Source organism: Monodon monoceros, unplaced genomic scaffold (assembly GCF_005190385.1).
Source record: "Monodon monoceros isolate NGI ecotype Baffin Bay Population unplaced genomic scaffold, NGI_Narwhal_1 Super_Scaffold_19, whole genome shotgun sequence".
Taxonomy (NCBI): Eukaryota; Metazoa; Chordata; class Mammalia; order Artiodactyla; family Monodontidae; genus Monodon; species Monodon monoceros.
In genome coordinates, this window is record NW_021703775.1 from 34,622,556 (window position 1) to 34,642,609 (window position 20,054).

The 20,054-nt window shown below is 47.1% G+C and overlaps 1 long non-coding RNA gene across 1 annotated transcript in view; it reads left to right on the forward strand.

Annotated features, from left to right (window-relative positions):
* Nucleotides 1-20,054, forward strand: part of LOC114900517 — a 38,467-nt gene extending 18,413 nt beyond the window's left edge. Inside the window, exons 3-4 of the long non-coding RNA XR_003794857.1 lie at nucleotides 11,941-12,002; nucleotides 19,996-20,054. This is a non-coding gene — a long non-coding RNA (uncharacterized LOC114900517). The remainder of the gene's footprint in view (nucleotides 1-11,940; nucleotides 12,003-19,995) is intronic.

Sequence of the window (20,054 nt, forward strand, 5' to 3'; positions counted from 1 at the left end):
CTGCCATACTATAGGAGCTTTCTGTATGTATATACATATATACATGTATACATTAACTAGTATTATTATGGAGGCTTTTTTTTGGTGTAGCATGAAGTTGTGGTGGTGGTTGTTGGTGTTGGTGGTGATGATGGTCATAATGATGGTGGTGGTGTTGATGGTGGTTGTAGTAGCAGTGGTAGGAGATGAGGAACCAGGTCATGTAGGTCCTCATATGCTATGGTAAAGAGTTTGGAATTTATTCTGAGTATAATGGGAAACTGTTGAAACCTTTTGAGCAAGGCAGTGGGGTGAACTGATTTATAATTTCAAAAGATCTCTCCGGCTGCTGTGTGCTGAACAGACAGAAGAGAAGCAAGAGTAGAAGCAGGGGGATTAGTCAGGAGGCCCCTGCAGTGGTGCGGGGTGGCTTAGACCAGAATGCTAGTGAAGGAGAGGGTGACGACAGTCAGGTGTCACCCAGAATGGGTCAAGCTCATTGGGGTTATCACACAGCCTTTGCATGGCTGTTACCGAAGCCTGGAAAATCCTTCCCCCAGAACATCCACTGGCTCACCTCCATCCCTTTATTCATGTCTTTGTTCAGATATCGCCCCTCCCAGAGGCCTTCCCTGACCATCCTAGCTAAAACAATAAGTTGCCCTACCCTGATGTATTATTCTTTATAGTACTTATCTAAAGTCATGTGATTTATTTTTTCACTCACTTGTTTGTCTCTTTCCCCCACCCTATAACATAGATTCTGTAAGAGAAGGGACTTGCTTATCTCCCGCCACACCTGACATATTTTAGGTGCTCAATAGATGCTTGTTGAATGAATAAATAAGTGAAAATTCAAAGTGCTGGTGAGAAGGCTGGAAAGCATCACCTCCAGAGACAGCTGCACTCGCAGGAAGAAGGAGCCGTTGTATCAGCCACCCCTGCTGGGTGGGGGTAGAGAAGACATGTAGGTGGTTTCAGTTTAGCTCCGAGGTCAGGCTTTATGATTTATTTATTTATTCGTACCCCACCTCAGTCCACAAAGGATTAAACGTGGCTTATAGGAAATGCACAGTGCTTAGTGAAATATAAATGCAGAATAAAATTAGGATGAGGGAAAAGACCAATCAGAATAGATTCTCTGGACGACAGGGTCTTATACACCTGAGATATCTGGTAGCAAATGTATCTCTGAGTTTTCTGGTGGCCAAAAGCAGAAGGCACTAAACTTCCTATGAAACTAGGTAAGGACACAGAAATGAAAGTAGGACTGTGGCTGGTGGGAGATTGTCGGTGGTTCACTGTGGATCTCATTAGAGGAGCTGGGTTGGTGGACCTGGTCTTACATTTCCTCTTGCTCCAGTATTTTGGGGGTGGAGAGGAAGAGAGGGCTGGGAGGGAGGAATCTCTTAATGTCTATTTAGGTCTTCTGCCCATTTTTTTGTTTGTTTTTATAAATTTATTTATTTTTGGCTGCGTTGGGTCTTCACTGCTGCGTGCGGGCTTTCTCTAGTTGCAGTGAACTGGGGCTACTCTTCGTTGCAGTGCGCAGGCTTCTCATTGCAGTGGCCTCTCGTTGCAGAGCACGGGCTCTAGGCGCACGGGCTTCACTAGTTGTGGTGCATGGGCTCAGTAGTTGTGGTGCGTGGGCTGTAGAGCGCAGGCTCAGTAGTTATGGCACACGGGCTTAGTTGCTCCACGGCATGTGGGAATCTTCCCAGACCAGGGCTCGAACCCGTATCCCCTGAATTGGCAGGCGGATTCTTAACCACTGCGCGACCAGGGAAGCCCTGCCCATTTTTTGATTGGGTTTTTTTTTTTTGCTATTGCGTTGTATGAGCTGTTTGTATATTTTGATAATTAAGCCCTTGTCGGTCACATGATTTGCAAATATTTTTCCCAGTCTGTAGGTTGTCTTTTTGTTTTGTTTATGGTTTCCTTTTCTGTGCAAAAGCTTATAAGTTTGATTAGGTCTCATTTGTTTATTTTTGCTTTTATTTCTGTTGCCCTGGTAGATTGACCCAAGAAAGCATTGGTACGATTTATGTCAGAGAATGTTTTGCCTATGTTCTCTTCTAGGAGTTTTATGATGTCATACCTTATATTTACATCTTTAAGCCACTTTGAGTTTATTTTTGTGTATGGTATGAGAGTGTGTTCTAACTTCATTGCTTTACACGTGGCTGTCCAACTTTCCCATCACCACTTGCTGAAGAGGCTGTCTTTAGAGATGTACTCTCTTGAAAGAGATCACATTCTAGGAACGCGGTGATTTAGACTAATGAGTTTAAGATAAGGCACAATCAGAAGTGTGTTTCTGTGCTTTCACTATAAAATTCCTATCAATAATTTAACATGACTAGAGAACAGATTACTGTTTACATTCATCTGCATACTCTGAATAAAACTTCCATTTGTGGTCGTCATCAAGGAAGCACAGAACAGCCTTTGAGAGAGTGACTGGCAGCTGGTGGCATGATGAATGATGCAGCGCCATGAGTAATGATATAACCAGTATTAAACAACAGTATTAGGGAAGTAAGAAACCTGTACTGTTTAATTACAAAGGTTTCCAAAGCGCCATGGAACTGTGAGAAATAATTGTGTTGCTACCCTTTTGGGTGCTTGAACTTTACAAAGAATCTTCAGGTAAGCAGCTTTACTGATTGAACGATAAGCACAAACAGAAGTACCTCTTTCCTACCCATTATTCTAAATCTTCATGGATACATGGCTATATCTAACACGGACCTGTGAATTTAGTAATACGTTTTTAAACCATATGTTTTTTATAGACAGAGACCCCGAGGGGTGGCCCTGGTATCTCCTCTTATCTGTGCCAAGCTTGTTGCCTTGGTTCAAGAAGCAGCTGCCCACAGCCAGGTCCCCCAAGTCTCTCATGAAACCATTCTCCTCAATTCCTGCAAGTGCCTCTCAGCACCAGAAAGCCCATTCTGGTGATGATAGTCCCCAAACCAAGGAGTACTCTTCGCCAAAGGTGAAAAGAAGTATCCACCTCTAGAGGCTAAAAAACCCCTGGCACCTTTAAGGTAATGGTCATTTTCCAGGCTCTTAGCCCCTCCACAAGCCCACCCCGCTTCCTTTCTTGTCATTCCAGTTTTTAAATCTTTAAATCAGCCTCGCCACTCTGTGTATGATGAGTGTGTTATCGACAACTTTTGAAGTCAAAAACATTTGTCTCAAAACCTAATCACCATCTTGCAGGTATGTAACCTCAGGAAATCTACTTAACTGAAGCGTCACTTTCCTTTTATATAATATAAGGACACTTCTCTTTATTTTGGTCTGAGAACTAAATGTGTTAACATTGAACTACCTAGTACAGTGCCTGGCATAGAAGGCTAGATGTGTGATTAACCTCAGTCCCCTTATCTTTCTTCTCTTTAGCGACAGCAACTTAAATTGTTTCTCAGCAGGTGAAGTTTGCCTATTTGGATTGTGAAAAACACACTTTCCCAAAGGTGTTTTACATCCTCTGGGCTCCACTGGGTCACGTTGTAGAGCAAGTGCTGGGTTGAAGGTTCAGGGCTGTAGTTGCAAGGGAGGAGGGAGAACAAACCCAGACTGATTGTTTTTGCTGAAGCCTCCTGAGACAGAAGCAGAAAAATCACTGCTAATTTAGAAGGTTCAAAGCCAAGCTCATGAAACTTTCCCATAACTGCTAATAAAAGTCTTAACGAGGAGAAAACAATCATGTTTTGGGAGACAGATTTTTCTACAAATATAGAGGTTCTCCAGGTTCAGTATTCTCTCTGTGACAGGACAGGATGGAGGGCAGAAGGATTAGAGCTACAGTAATAACTCTCATTAGTTCAGCACTTTAGGGCTTAACAGAGCGTTTCCACCACACTTGGTCCTACAGCTGCGTGAATCAAACAGGCCATGTATTATCTTCATCCCCAAAGAAGACTTGAGCCCTGGTGTCAAAATGCTACTCTTTCTGTTCTACCCTCTCCCCAGCATAAAGTTCTTGCATTCATTGGTTAGGAGAAACTGTTCTTTTTTCGCTTGCACAGCAAGCTCAAGAAGACAAAGACACACTGAGAAATCAGCCCACTTCTTCATGGACCTGTTTTCTAACTGGGCTTGAGATATAAGTGTGCCTTCACTACATCAGACAGACTGAAGCTGGTGAGGGGAGTGTACCTGGCAGGCACTTTCTACAATTTTGTTTGAGCTCTTCTCTGTGCTGGGCACTGCCCCCAGCTGCAGTGCTTAGTTCCAGCTCACAGCCTAGCAGGGCAAGACTCGACAAGGGGAAATAAGTATTACATAGGAGAGCAAAGGGGAATTGGAGCCAGGCTGGTCACGAACTCCACCTGCCATTTCTTAAGTCTGCAGCAGGATCAGGGGGATCTTTTCAGGTTCATCTTTGTTCACCTTCCCAGGAGAGAGTCTCATAAGAAATGATCTTGCTGAACACTGTGGGAGGAAAAGAAAGACCAGGCCGAGTGGATGGACAAACCAGTATTGACAGTTCTCTCCAGCGCGGCTGGGGCTACTGTTCATTGAGGATGGAGAATCTGAGAAAGCACGTGGGCATTATTTTCTCAATGACAGGGATAGACTGTTGGTCTCTGATTCTATTAGACTGACCTCAGACAGAAGGGGGAGAGATGAAAAGAGAAAGACGTTGTCTTTTGAGACTGCAAAGATGAGAACATTTCTAGGCAGAGCATGAGGGAAGCAAGGTTGCCAGGTCAGAAGCTAGATTATAGGGAGCCTTTGTATGAATTAGGAAAAGGTGTCCCTTCTAGGTACACAGCCCATTGAGCAAAGAGGGGTTTTGTGCAAAGGAATAAAAAGGATGCAGTCTCATACCAGAGTTTATGGCTTGGCAAAGAAAGCTCTGGCTGAGTTTCAGCCTCCACTCATCCCTTCAGCAGGGCAAACTTGTGCAGTATGCCACCTACACAACAGTCCACAATGGCCCTAAGGGTCGACTGAGTTATTACTGAGAGAGAATCTGAAGTTACTGCTTCTCCTGAATGGAGGGAAATATATCACTAGGAACTCTACCTTTCCTGCTGAAGATTTTCGCAGCCTACGCTGAGGCCTGAGTTTGGCTGTGGGAAGTATCAGTGGAAGTTCTGACGAAGGAGGAGGAATTGTACACTACCTTAGGACCTTCCCAGACTGAGAGGAGGAAGCACGTTCCTGGTTCATGATGGATAAACACCCACGAGTGGAGGATAAGCTCCAATGAAGGCCACACCTAGCATCACCCAGGGAGGGAGAATTGCCAAAACTGCAGGAATGAGGAAGAAGGCAGGAGACAGCATCCCTTTGGGGCCAAGGGAGAGACTCCTCCCCAGAGGTGAAACAGCTGTTCCTCTCCTGTGCAAGGCTGTGGAGGGAGGCAGCTGCATTCTGCAGGCAGCAGGTCACAGTCTCTGAGCAGATGTGGAGTGAGAGTCGAGATGATTTGAGCAGGGGAGGGGCCCACCACTGTCAGCCAGGTCTCAAGGCCCTGTGGTGCTCCACTTTCTTTCTCCCAACCCCACCACTTTTCCTGTGACCTGAGCTGGTGTTTATCTGGGTCAGGCTGCCAGATAGGGCTCACTCAAGCAGGAAAACGCAGGCACCCCGAAGTCTGACTTTACAACTGGCCTCAAGGCCCGGTCACCTGCCTCGACCCAGCTGGCCTTGACTGAGGTCAACGCATGGTTGAGAGAATACAGGAAGGGTGTGTGTGTGCGTGCGTGCGTGCGTGTGTGTGTGTGTGCATGCATGTGTGTGCATGTGTGTGTGCATGCATGTGTGTGTGTGTGCAGGGGGTGATGTGGAATCTCCATAGAGGGAGTCCTAATCATGTGTGTCTTCTCATCAGAGTCTTTGTACCTGAAACTCAGGGAACATGGCTCCTCAGGTGAGGTAACCCCCGTGGGAATCACCACCTCCTCTCACCTTAGTGTGCCATGGTTGGCAGGAGTAGGATTTATTGAAGGAAGAAAAGGCTCATATTCAGTGTCTGTCCCAGTTGTGGGCTGAGGGCTCTGCAGGTGGCCTAGAGGGGTCTGACCTTCAGTGAGCAGGCTGCAAGGCGGTGGCCCCAGGTCTAGCTCCAGTGATGAATGGGAGACCCAAGAGGACTTCCTCCTCAGTGTTCATCTTGTTTCTGTCCCAAGAATATTCTCCCTCACCTTTTCTCTATCCTTCAGGAGTCACCTTGTTTCCCCTCCTCTGTTCCCGATAACTCGAGCCCCTCACATGCGTGTGGCGTGGGAATGAGCAGGGCAGGAGAGCAGAGTCCCATCTCTGATAGGAAGGCCCACGGCCACCCCAGAAGTCGCCATGTGCAGTCGTAGACAGGCGCTCCTGTGGGAGGGGTGAAAGTCGGTCCAGGTCCCTGCCCTGCTCTCCGGAAGCTCTCCCTCTTCCTTTAGGGGTTCTTTGACCCACAGATGTCCCTGGAGCCTCAGGCTTGGCGTGGTGTCCGGTCAGCTCAACTCAACTTGGCCTCCCCAGAGATGTTGCTGGAACTTCACAGCCACACTGTCTTAAGTCTGGTTCCTGGGAGCAGACCCTGAGATGAGGTTTGTGCGCACGTGATGATGTGTGTGTGCACGAGAAATTTCTCGTGGGAGCAGGGAAGTAGGCAGGGCAGGGGTATGGATATGACCTGCAATGAAGCCCAGCTCCAGCCGGGCCCCGAGGAGCTCCGGAGTGGAAATCGCCCCTCAGTGTCTGTACCACCTTTAGGGAAGGCTGCCGAGCATTCATCCTACAGTCACCCACGGCTACAGGTGACCCTGGGGATGGGGTTTACACATTCCCAGGGCTTCCGGCTCCTGAAGGAGAAAGTGGCTCCATTAGCCCAAGGGCGGGCCTTTAAGGAAGCCACAGGTGCAGGTTGTTAAAAGCAAAGCCCACACAGCCGGGTAGAGGGATCTGGGAGGATGGGGTGGAGCATTGGAGCATCATCAGAATACTCAGAGCCCCTGGGAATCGTCTGCAATGGGTGGGGCCTGGGAGCAGACAAGGGGCTCCCACACTGGTGGCTGGGATGGCCTGTCAGAGTGGAGAGATTGGGCACAGCTTTTGAGATCACCACAGGCACCCTTTCAATATCAAGCTTTTAGTGGAACTAATGGATTTTCAGGGCAGAGTCCAAGGCGTTCTTTTCCAGAATTATAATTCCCCCTCCCACTCTGCTCTGTCCCCTTCCTCTTATCACCGTTTTTCTTCATTCTTCTGAATGCCCATATCACATACTGTCTGTGCCACTCTTGGGGCTGCTCAGGTTGCCTGGCATCCTTATGGGGGTAGCTCATAGCAGTGGTTCAGTCACAGGCTTTGGAGATGGACTTGGGCTTGGACTTGGACTTGATGCTCGGCTTAGCCACTTACCTACTGTGTGACCTAGAGCAAGTCACTTAACTTCTCTGAGCTTTACTTCCCTCTGTAAACTCTCATAACAGCAGTACCTACTTCAGGTGTACTGTGAGGATGAAAACGGGTCATCCGTGTAACGTGCGAAGCACATATATCTGGTGTGGTCCCCACTTCCTAAATGCCAGCTACCGTTTTGAAATGATGGTCGTTATTCTTGTGTGCAGATATGTGTTCCACAGTACACTGCAGTCTCCTTGAGGGCAGGCGCCAGCTACGGTACCCTATGTACCTAAGTAGGTGCTCATACATGCGTGGGGTTTAAACACAGAAAATTATGGGCAAGGAGAGAATACAAGGCTTCGGGCCCCACAGTCAGTTTCATAACAAAGCCCAGGATTTCCATGTTCCTCACGTGAGACCTACTTCTCCGAATTCAGGGCCCGGCATCTGCCAAGAAAAGTGCCCCCTGGCACCATGCTGCCTTTTTAGTACCCCAGCACCAGGGACGTGAGGAGGGAGGGCTGCCAGCCCTCGGGTAGGGAATACAAGGCTGTGAGCCAAGAGGCCACGTTAGAGGCTGATGTCCCCCGACCGCCTGCCCGCCCCAGGCAGTGAGGGAGGCCTCCAGCGTCGCGCTCTCCCCAGGACATTGGTGGGCCCAGAGCAGAGAGGGAGCAGGCCTGGCGTTTCCAGCACTGGCTGCCCTCCCCCAACTTCTCTGAGTCGGGCGCTGCCTTCCCGGCCTCAGTCCTCCGCCGGCCACTGTTTCCACCGCGGAGGAGATGGGGCCGAGCGCTGGGGCCACTCTCTGCGGTGGGAACAAGGCTTCGCTTCATCCGCGGCCCCTGCCCGGGGAGGGGGAGGGGGAGGAGGAGGGGAGCGTCGTGCGTCCTGCTGAAAATAAACCCAGCCGGACCTGGAGAACCGGGTGATGGGGCGGGGGCGCTGTGTGAGGAGTTCAGGGTGGGCAGGGATGGGGGTGTTGCTGGCAGCAGGTTCGTCTTGGAGGAGATTTCCAGCCCGGGAAAACTAGGGCTGTGAACACGGAAAGGCAGGCACATGAGATACGGCCGCCTGTCGTGTGACACGCATGCTCAGTGGGAGAAGGACTGCAGCGCTCGCTCGCTCTCACACTCACATCCTCTCACACACACACTCTCTCACATATTCTCTCACACTCACACTCTGCCTCACACACCCACACTCCCTCACACGCACTGTCACACGTATGCACTCTCACGTACTCACACATACTCCCTCACACACCCATACACTCTCACACACTCGCACAATTTCATACACTCTCATACACACACTCATACACACATACAGTCTCACACACCCACACACTCTCATACACACATGCACTCACACACTTTCACACACACTCTCACACTCGTACACACTCTCACACACACACTCTCTCACACCGTCTCTCTCTCTCACACACTCATCAATGTTCAAGATAGAGGGTGACAGATGGCCACTAATATGCTCCTCTACCTTTCACGTTCTCAGAAAACCAAGTAACCCATAGTCTCTTTCTGTGTCCACAGAGGCTGGTCCAACCCAGATAACCTCATTCCGTACCTTGGGCCGGAATGATGTTAGAACTTACCCGCTCAAGGCCTTCTAGGAACAGCAGAAAGTTAAAACTGTGGGGAAGACAGTGGGAAGTTCATGGGCCAAAACTTTTGCAGTTTCATGGACAATTTAAAATATCTGAAGAAAATTAGAGGGCTCTCTCTTTAGAGAAATGTGCTTAAAGCCTACAGATGCAATACCCCATATACAATTTCAGGGAGTCATGGGCCCTGCTCCCCAAGACCCATCTATCAGCCCTGGGTTAAGACACCCCATTCTGAAAGATTCAGTCCCAAGGAATGGAGCTGCCTAAAACCAAACACAAACAATGCCAGCACCACCTCCCACCACACCCAGAGACCTGAGCTAGATGATGTCATCCTGAGACTCAGAGAATGACAGGTGACAATGTCAAACCAGTGACACATCCCAAAGAGAAACCATCCCTCATGGAACACTTGCTTCCACGGCATCTAGGAGCTTTCTCAGAACCACCCATTTGGTTGCAGACCTTCCAGCATTCAGGGAAACACATTCCTGGGCCAGTGGGAGAGCAGGCTTAGAGTGGCTGATGAAACGTTCTTGGCTGACAGTCCCCAGCCATAGCAAATAGGGAGCTAACCTACTGTGGTGAGTTTCCTGCCCTGTGGAGGAGGCAGCAGCAGAGCAATTCTACACAGATTGCCCTGCTTGGGAACCTGGGGACCGAGTCTGGAATGTACTGTGATACAAAGTACACACCCAATGTGCAGCAGGTGGTGTGGGGTCTCTGAAGGTGGACTTGAATGCCAGGGCATGGTATCTGGGGGCAACCGTCCACTTCACCTTACTTGGGACGTGCACCTATGCATTGAGCTAACATTTATTGAGCGCCATGGTATACTGGACATAGAGAAGCAGATGCAATGACACAGCCCCAGTCTTCAAAGTACTCACAGTCTACTGGGAAAGAGAAATCTACACTGAACATTACAGGAAGGTACCATGTGATAGATGCAAGCCCAAGGCTCTCTGGAGCTGAAATCCTACTGCTAGAAATCATCTATGGTGAAGAAAAACCTTGTGAAGCTGGTGCCAGCGTGGCCCAGAGTTGAGCTCTCAAACGTTGCTGTGCATCTGAATCACCTGGGAAACTGAAAACCAGGCCACACCCAGGCCATGTAAATCAGAGTTTCTGGGGAAGGTCTCCGCCCTTAGCACTTTTTAAAGCTCCCACTGTAATTCCAGCATACCAGGATGGAGAGCTATGGGCCAGAGCTTCACGGCCCCTCTTATGTGGTCTTGCACCAGAGAATCCCCCTTGTTGGAAACTTCATGGTTGATGAGTTAGGACCTTAGGGGACAGCCACGGTGGGAGATGGACAAGTGAGTAAGACGACACACAAAAAAGCTTTCAAATGTTGTTTTATGTTCGTGTAACTCAGGAACCTGCCCACTACTAGCCTTTTCAGTGTCCTCAGGCCTTGAACCCAGAGAGATTATGGTTTCCCTAACTTACCTCTAAGGCACAGAACTAATTCTTCTGTGATTGAATGGCAGTGAGAACATCTCTTTCCTTCAGGGAAACCCTCTCTCAAGTCCCACTGAAAGGGCATGACCTGGCCCCGTGGTCCCAGCAAGGCAATCATCATAGCTTATAGAACATTTTCCAACATTCCAGGAAATATGTGGGAAGTGGACTTTTGTTGGTATTGGGGCATGGAGGTCATGATTCAAAATATCATGGAATTAGTAGGAAAAGGCTAAATAGTCCAATAGAAATAAACCCAGGGAAAATGACACATAGCTGCCTATCAGGATACTGTGCACATGGTGAGTGAGGATAGAACTCTAGGTCACACACCCAACCACACTTCTCTCTCTCTCTCTCTCTCTCTCTCTCTCTCTCACACACACACACACACACACACACACACACACACAGATTTTAGCAGCAGGCATTATCACCCAGGATGAAGACAAGAATAAATTCCTTTAATTTTCAAGTGCTCAGAAATGCAGATCAGCCCTGGTTTTGGATTGGTTGGCTGTGAGACATCCTTGAGACACTGACCAAGGAGAAGCCACATGGCAGGTAGTTCTGTGAGCCAGCCTTGGACTGGAGAGGTCTCAGTTGGTAGAAATTTGGGCGTCAACAGCATAAAGAGGGAATTTCAGTCTCTGGGCACTGATGAGATGACCCAGGGAGGGCATAGGTAGAGGAGGACAGAGGCTGAGACAAAACCCTCCATTTGCACCAACATATGAAGTTGGATGGAACAGGCTAAGCAGATGGAGGCAGGGAGGGAGGAAGGAAGGAAACCAGCAGATAGGTTGACCTGGAAGCCAAGCTAGGGTCCAGGAGGAGGGAATGGTCAGATCAAAAAAGATTAAGACAGGGCTTCCCTGGTGGCGCAGTGGTTGAGGGTCCGCCTGCCAATGCAGGGGACACGGGTTCGTGCCCCGGTCCGGGACGATCCCACATGCCGCGGAGCGGCTGGGCCCGTGAGCCATGGCCGCTGAGCCTGTGCGTCCGGAGCCTGTGCTCCGCAACGGGAGAGGCCACAACAGTGAGAGGCCCGCGTACCGCAAAAAAAAAAAAAAGAAAAGATTAGGACAAAAACACAACCATTGCACTTGGGCAGTCATTGGGGACCCCGAGACGGGTCATTTCAGTGGTGCCATGAAGGCAGAGGCTTCGGCAGTGGGCAGAGAAGTATTCTAGAAATTTGGGTACGATGGGAAACAGGGAGGTGGGGCTGTAGCCAGGGGATATGAGAGGATGGGAATTTTTCATGTGTATTTTCTTTGTGAATGGGAATGATTCAGGAGAGAGAGAGGTATCAAAGCAGCAGAAAAAGAAGGACTTCACTCCTTGCGGAGTGAAGACCTTGGGAAGATGAGGGGGATTGTCCCGTAGGAGGGAGAAGCTGACATTTGGTAAGATGAGGGATATCTAACTGTTCACGTGCAAAGGAAGGAAGTTAACATTTATTCAACTTTGCTGTGAGGGAAAATATTTCTTGATTCTTTTCCCACCAGGTGGTGTGTGTATATGAGGTGAACCTGGGAGAAATCTCCTCTAACAGCAAGTGGAATGTAAGGTAAGTGATTCAAACTCTCCTGCCCTGAGCTAATCAGAATTTCAAAAGGCATATTTGGATGTCCTGTATTATATCAGAATGGTATGGGTGAAGCATGAGCTGTTCATCACTATCTGGGTCGAACTTATTAAACTATAGAACTCTGAGCTCTCTTTAATCCATAAGATGAAAACAAATATTTCCAGACAGCAGCAAGCGTACAAAGGAGCATTCCATCAATGTGACCTCAAAATCATAGAGTTTTAGAAAAAGTATAGCAAGTGTTATAGTACAACAGTCAGGAGAGCCAAAGCAACACCCAGATACTGTTTTTGTCTAACTTTATGAGAGAATGCTCTACTCTTTACCCCACTCACTGACAGAAGGATAGCCAATAACCCTTGAGAATTCATGTGACAATTATTTATGAAAATGTGTTAAAGTGTTCCTGGGACATAGCACACGAGATATGTCCTGAGATATGGTATATCTCTGGAAATGGACTGTTGGTGATGAGATCAGTCTTCCAGAGAAAAAGCTGTTTCTTTATGTTTCTTCTCAAAAATGGAGGAAGAGATATCCAGGGAGACAGAAAAAATATGCAGAGAAATACATTATTTGTGTCAATTCTTGAGTGCCCATAGTGAAGTAGGTGCAAATAGGCATTGCACAAATGAAAGAAGGGAGAGGCTTGCCTGGCTCTGAGGAAAATAGGGACAGTGCTTGGGATCTTGCTTCATCTGGTAATCTCCCTTCAGAACGCACCCTGCAGCTTCTCTTTCCTTCACGTGGATTTCCTTCAGCATTTAGGCATTTGATCCTTGTCATGGTTTCACAGCCTGTCTTTCCAGAGACATTTCCTTTTCTTTGAACACTGGCTACCACTCGTTGTCCCTCCTCCTCAACAGAGGGTTCTTACTCTTAAATTTGCCTCCTCAGCAATTACCACTTTTTTTTTTTTTTTTTTTTCCGGTACGCGGGCCTCTCACTGCTGTGGCCTCTCCCGTTGCGGAGCACAGGCTCCGGACGCACAGGCTCAGAGGCCATGGTTCACGGGCCCAGCCGCTCCGCGGCATGTGGGATCTTCCCGGACCGGGGCACGAACCCGCGTCCCCTGCATCGGCAGGCGGACTCTCAACCACTGCGCCACCAGGGAAGCCCGATCACCACTTTTTGAACGCATTAATTAACACTAGTTGAATTGAACCAAAAAACATGTCTGCTCTAGGCTAGGTAATGCTGCCCGAGGGTGGAACCACAAACTCTGCTTGCTTTTTCTTTACCTTGTAGTCTCTGTGTCCTCCTAAATTTGAATTAGACTGAGGGCTCAGAGAGAGCAGAGGGGTTCACTCTACTCAGGACTTACTGTGGCACCTGGGTGTTCACACACCACCCAAGTTTTCAACAAAGTTTCCAAGGCCTTGTGAAGGGTGGGAATGAGTGGAGAAGTCTGGGAGGGGCCTCTCAGCTGAAAGCCAGAAGGAATTGAAAGTTTGCCAGCAGGCCCTAGAGGGTGTCTCAGTGGGCAACAACTTTTTAGAGAAGAGTGGTGAGTAGGGATGTGGCCAAAAGAGGCGTGAGGAGAAGACGCCTTCCGCACATTATAAAGCTAACGTGGCTTGGTGGTTCAGTCAGCATTTCTCCCCAGTTGGTATTGAGATCTCTTCCAGCCTGGCTTCCACTTACCCTCCAACTCTGGGCCTTGTGGGACCCTGGCTCTAAGAGGGTTCCTCCCTCCTACTCTCCCAGTGACCTCCTCAACCATAACCAAGAGAACAGAGGAAATCAGTCACCTTGGGAGCAACTGATATCTTGAGGGTACATGGTGACCACAAAAACAAAGAGCTGTGTTTGTGGTTTGGAATGTCATTCCAATTGCGAGGATGCGTGTAATCCTGAGTATGCAGAAGCTTGCTTGCGGTTCAATGGGGACAGATTACAAACTCCGTCATGTGTTTCTAGGAAACACTGATACCCTTTTCTTTGGGGATTATTATTATTAGACCAAGATGCCAACCATGCTGACGGCCTCAGACCTGTTCCCCATTGGCTTGGCTCTGGGGTATCCAGTAGCACTGACACTAGATGCTGTGCCAGTCTGGAAGAGAGGCCTGGATGCCTGTGGGCTCCGGTGGCACCTGAAAAGATGCTGGCTCCATGTTGCCAGTGTCAACCACATACACAATATGTGACAAATGTGACTCTGCTCAGTACTCGTCACCAGCTAGATCGTCTCATCCAGAAGGAGCTGGGTGGGTCCCAGTCTAACTCATAAAACCTATTCAAATACTAATTTTAAAGAAGCCGCAATTGCCAGTAAATGACTAAAAGTTATTGCCTATTTGTACGCGAGGAGGAGAGTGAGGAACAAGGGTGGGAGAAAGGCTTCTCAATGTTTACCTTTTTACTTCTTTTAGAATTTTGAACCACGTGAGCATATTATATGTTTTAAGGCAAAAGAATAAGAAAAACCTCATTATCTCAGAAAGTTTCTTCTGGCCAAGAACCTCCAAATGGTGTTTCTTAAAGTTGTTTGGTGTACAGAAGTACTAGCCATATGTTCTGTATCAAGGATGTGCTGTGTGCCCTTGGACTCAAGGTGACTCCTCCCCAAAGGTCAGAGACTCCCACACATCAAGCAGTGAGGGTGGGATAATGTCTCCCCAGTTCCCAATAATCTCGTGGCCTATAGAAAGGTGTGAAACGGGACGAGATGACTTCCTGAATCCCCAATGCTAAAGGGCATCCCCAGAGAGCCAAAGGGTTTTTTGTAGACCCAGGGGAGTAGTAATCAGCAGGATTACCCAGGTTTGACACAGACACACCCCGTTTCCAAATGGAGACCAGCGGATGTGGTTTATTTACCACCCAAGCCATGGGGGCCGTGTTGGAGTCCAAAGCAGAAGGAAAGCTGTGTGCCCCCATATGTACTTGTTAATTATTACTTTTTTCCAGAACATTAAAGTAGTTGAAAAAATATTGAAAGATTGGAAAGTAGGTACATTAAAACTCACATTATTTTAAGTTTGAATATTTGATTTATACCCCAACAGAATTTACTCTGATTTTAGTTCTGCTTAATTAATTTAAAATTATTTAAGATTGTCACTTAGTCAAGAGAAACTGTCAAACATGACAATTCTCTCATGAGTTTGCTTCCACTGAAGCCAGGGACTTACATTTTTCCTTTTGCCTCAGGCTCCAATATATTACGGCCCCGTAATAGCCTTTGTTCATCTTGGATTTTTTTGCATTAATTTTTATTTTTTAAAAATATGGCATTAGGGCTTCCCTGGTGGCGTACTGGTTGAGAGTCCGCCTGCCGATGCAGGGGACATGGGTTCGTGCCCCGGTCTGGGAGGATCCCACATGCCGCGGAGCGGCTAGGCCCGTGAGCCATGGCCGCTGAGCCTGCGCGTCCAGAGCCTGTGCTCCGCAATGGGAGAGGCCACGGCAGTGAGAGGCCCACATACAGCAAAAAAAAAAAAATATATATGGCATTGAAATATTATTTTTCTTCATGACTGAGTTTTTTGGTGTCCCCTTAAATTTTGCACTGGAGGTGATAGCTTCACCTTAGTCCTGACCCAGTTAACCACAGTGGCCCAAAGGCGGCCCTATGGATTGCTTCCCAGATCGATGTTGTCAGACTTGTATCTTCATTCAAATCCTACACAACCATCAACCGTCCTCAATGCCCATGACTGAGGAGCTACTTGCCCTCAGAGAACTTGTCTCTGCATCACATCCTCATGATTTAAAGTGCTAAGCCCTGGAACCATCTTCAGTTATTCTTATTTTTCACGTGTAAAGCTATTCAGAGGCTTGCCTGCAGTTGTCCTTCAGCCTTTGGCTATATGGAACATACAAATGTAATTCCCTTAATCTCTTTCAAGGCCTTTAATCATTCATGGCACACTTAGCCTGATCTGGTGTGCCAATGGAACCGCATCCTGACGAGGTAGATAACAGGAATAAAGAATGACACCAACAATGCAAGAACAACTGACGCCCACCTCCTTCTGAGCCCCAAGCCCCTAACACCATCCGCATTCCTCCTCCTGATGCTGCCTTGGGAGAAGGGGCATTACAGTGACTCCTTTTCATTTTCCCAGCTGACACCTACCCCCCACCCCTGCCAGCCAGATGTTTTACAGCTGGAAAAGAGGGTGGACAGTACGTTTCCTTTGTAAAGAGCTGTGGTATGAGTGTATTTTCCACATGCTGAATCGTGAGGCTATCGGTGCCCTTGACCCCAGCTCCAACTCTTTGGCTGACTTAGCGGGTGGGGTGGAGAAGTGACTTTGATCTAGTAATTTAAGTTACTCTTGCCTCGGTTTTCCTGTAAGGAGAACACTTACTCCCTTCTGCAGGCAGGGGATGGACTCATTTACCTCTCACAGTCTCTTCCAACCACAGGATTCTGTCGGGCTATTTTTAGAATCGTCTGGACAGAGCTGCCGTGTGACGTGAGGCTTCTAGGGTGTGCAGAGTCAAATGAAAATGTTTACGGGTGTTTGGGGGCACCAAACCGTCTCTGACTGTCTTTCTGTTGTCATTCAAGTTTACTAGGGTTATTTCTCTGAGCATTTCTTTCTGCTAAATGTCTCTGTTTATTTTCCTCAGTCTGTTCATTTCTTTAGCCTTTCTCTCATGTTTTCCATCTTGACTAGGTTCCACTTACATAAAGGCAGGGAAGCCTCATTCCTGCTGGTACCCACCACCATGACCCACATCGAATCAGGCAGAGCTGGTTGGCTCTCAGCCTGCTCTTTGCTACCTAGGTGGGCCATTGGGCAGATGACCTAACCAGTCTTTGGGCTCCAAATCCCTCTTTTATAAAATGGGATGACAGTATGTCACTCATGGAATATTGCATGGATTACAGCAGATCAAGTACAGAACACAGTGTTCAGCATCGAGTGAAGAGTAAAACATATTAGCTGTTTAGTGAATCAACGAGCCTTTGCATGATAAAAAAAATAGCTGCACAAGAAATACGTGTGTTCCTGATGCATAAGTTCAAATAATACGGAAGTATACAGAGTCAAAAATGAGAGTCCTTTCATTGATTGCCCCTCCTCACTTCCCTCCCTTCCTCAGCATTAATAATAATTCTTTCTTTGTCTCTCTTCTTTTGGGAGAAAGGAGTTAATTATCTGATATGTAAATATAGTCTTACTGTAAAGATCCAAATGTTCAGAAGCAAACCACCTCCCAAAATCTGATGAAGTTCCCCTTCATCATCTCTTTCACTCTTACCTCTGCCTCTGGAGGTAAGCACTCTTGACAGAGATTATCCCCATCTCTAGTCTGTTAATTTACATGTATAAAATATAGATACTATATATATGCATACACATATATACACATACACACTTATGCACCTTGCTAAAAATACGTCTTTTAAAAAATATTTTACCAGGGATGGTAGGCCACTTCCAATTCCATCTTAGAAAAGTGAAAACGTGCCGGTCACCCAAGAAAGCCCTGGATTAATGTTCCTGGTACTTTCCTGCAAGGGAGTGAGGGTGATTTTTGCAAAGTACCAAGGAACCAGGAACACAGCTGTAAAGAAATCAAAACCTCTGAATACAAGCTTGGCCTTGCCCTTTGAGGTGGACCACTGCGAATGTCAGAGAGGGGGTATTTGAGACATTAGGGATAGGAGACCTTGCTTCTCCTCCGGATCAAAGGTTTGCTGAGCAGAAAGATGAAGCATGCCACCAAGTCCAGGAAAACATATTTTTCTCAGGGGAATGGTGAGTAAGATTTTATCTATAATCCATAAAAGAGAATGGGATGAATAAGTACACTAAAGATTTGTTATCAGCCAGTAGACCAGTGGTTCTCAACACATGTACTGTGATGTCCATTCACAGGTTTGCTACCAAATTTTTATTCATACGTACAATTTATTTTTGCTAAAACACAGGATGCATATTACTACAGTGCTATTTGGCAGATAAAACACTTTGTCAAGGAAATTATCTAATGTCACGTCAAGTGGAGTACAATTCATTGCAAGTAAGAGGTACAAGGCATGATATAATAACAACCTAGAACCAAATGAAATTTGTGGATTAACTAAAACATGGGAGAACAACACAGGCTAGAACAACATAGTGGTTAAAGGTTCAGACTCTGGAGCCAGCTCCATGGGTTCAAATCCTGCCTCTTCCAGTTATGGGATCATGGGTGAATTTTCCTGTGTGTAAAGTAGGGGTAATACTACCCAAACCATAGATTGTTAGGAAGATCGTAGTATTTCTAACATGCTCAGAACTTTCCTGGCACATAAATATTAGCATTATCTACTAGATTATACTACCCGTTATTCACTATTCACTTAATAAATGCCTGGTATCTATTATGTGTCAGGCATTATGCTAAGCTCTGAGGATAAGTGGTAAGAAAAAAAAGAAACCACTTGCCCTCATGGACTGGGAGAGAAAACATTAATTAATTATTACACAAACAATATAAAATTGCAACTGTGATGTGTGGTGGTACTTGGAGCCATGAGAGCTGGTAATGACCAACTGGGGGCAGGTCTTCTTGAGGAAGTGACATTTACATGCTATTTGATGCATTCACCAGGTAAAGTTTCACTAAGTAAAGATGGAAGGTCAAAGACCAAATATATATTTCGTATTATAAATCACAGTGTCACAGGCAGGTAGAGGTTAGGGTCAGAGATCCTTGAAAGGGCTGTAGATTCTGGGGGAAAAGGTGACAGACAGCCTGGACAAAGATTGTGGTGGAAACAAAATAAATGGGGCACACCATTTCCCTTCTTAGAAGAACCTCTGAAAGGAGACCTATGTACCCCACTGCCTCTATGGGCCACATCCATAGCAATGCAACTAAGTCCAGGGTAAACCCATCAGCAATATCTTCTCAGCACTCATGGGTTCTGAGCAGGCATCAGAAGAAATGCAAAAGAGAAGCATGTGTTCTTTGGGTAATGTCTGTTTTCTCTCTTGGAGCTCCTGTTTTCGCCAGCAGCAGGCATGCTCTTTACAGTACTGTAGGCAGCAGGTGTGAGGGTGCAGGCAGGGCCATGCAGCACAGTCATGAGCGGCTGGGAGTTAAAAGCCTCTAAAATCAAGACTAGAGCCTGTACTCACATCTGATTCATTCAGTGTGCTTCTAGCTCCAGCTTAGCCTACACAGAGCCGGGTGTGGCAGCCAGGAGAGAGCTTTTAGGTTGGAGATAAACAGGGCTAGAATAAATAAGGAAAATTTTTTTAACATCTTTATTGGAGTATAATTGCTTTACAATCGTGTGTTAGTTCCTGCTTTACAACAAAATGAATCAGTTATATATATACATATGTTCCCATATCTCTTCCCTCTTGCGTCTCCCTCCCTCCCACCCTCCCTATCCCACCCCTCCAGGTGGTCACAAAGCACCGAGCTGATCTCCCTGTGCTATGCGGCTGCTTCCCACTAGCTATCTACCTTACGTTTGGTAGTGTATATATGTCCATGCCTCGATGATGGGGGAGGAGGGCTGTGAATAGCAATTCCACCCCATCCTGTCACCAGATGAAGACCTGCTCTGAGAGAGGAAGGTGTGTAGGGGTTTGTTATGTAACTGTATGTAAACCAGTGAGCACAGTGTCTGGCGTTTAATCTATTTAACTTGATAGGTTCTACTTATCATTATCTTCTCCTATGCATAGAACTGAATCATTTCACTTCATTTAAGATCTTGGGCTTCGCTGTACGCCTGAAACTATCACACCATTGTTAATCAACTATACTCCAATATAAAATAAAAAGTTAAAAAAAAAAAAGATCTTGGGTAAATGCTTGTGGTGTCAACTTTTTGAGGGGGAGACTTCCTACCTAGTGTCTGATTCTTTCCTGGCTCCTGAGGCCCACATCAGTGCTAGAGTCTCCTTGCCTTAGAGAAAAGTCAGACAGGGGCCCCCAAACACCATCATTCGCTCCCACATGGTCCGGCCTGTACCTCGGAGTAATCGTTTCGTCCCTCTCCTCTCACCAGGGTGCTCAGGGCAAGAGAACTGGGAGAACTCATCAGACTATAAACAGCCAGCCAAAGGG